Genomic DNA, 231 nt, shown 5'->3' with positions numbered 1-231 from the left:
GCGGTTTCTCGATATTTCTTTCAGAAACAGATTTCTGGCACTGTGACTATTACCACAAACACTTACAAAGCACTCACCACCTATATTTAGACCATTAACTATCTAATGAAATGAAATAAATTTGTCAGTTCATTGATTTTACTGTCCAAAACCAGAAAGAAAAAACAACAGACGAATGGGAAGAGACGAGAAGAATAAACAGCGCAGTTTGCTCTGCCCTGCTAGTACAAA

Source organism: Erpetoichthys calabaricus, chromosome 2, assembly GCF_900747795.2.
Source record: "Erpetoichthys calabaricus chromosome 2, fErpCal1.3, whole genome shotgun sequence".
NCBI lineage: Eukaryota > Metazoa > Chordata > Cladistia > Polypteriformes > Polypteridae > Erpetoichthys > Erpetoichthys calabaricus.
Note: the sequence above shows the minus strand (reverse complement) of the source record.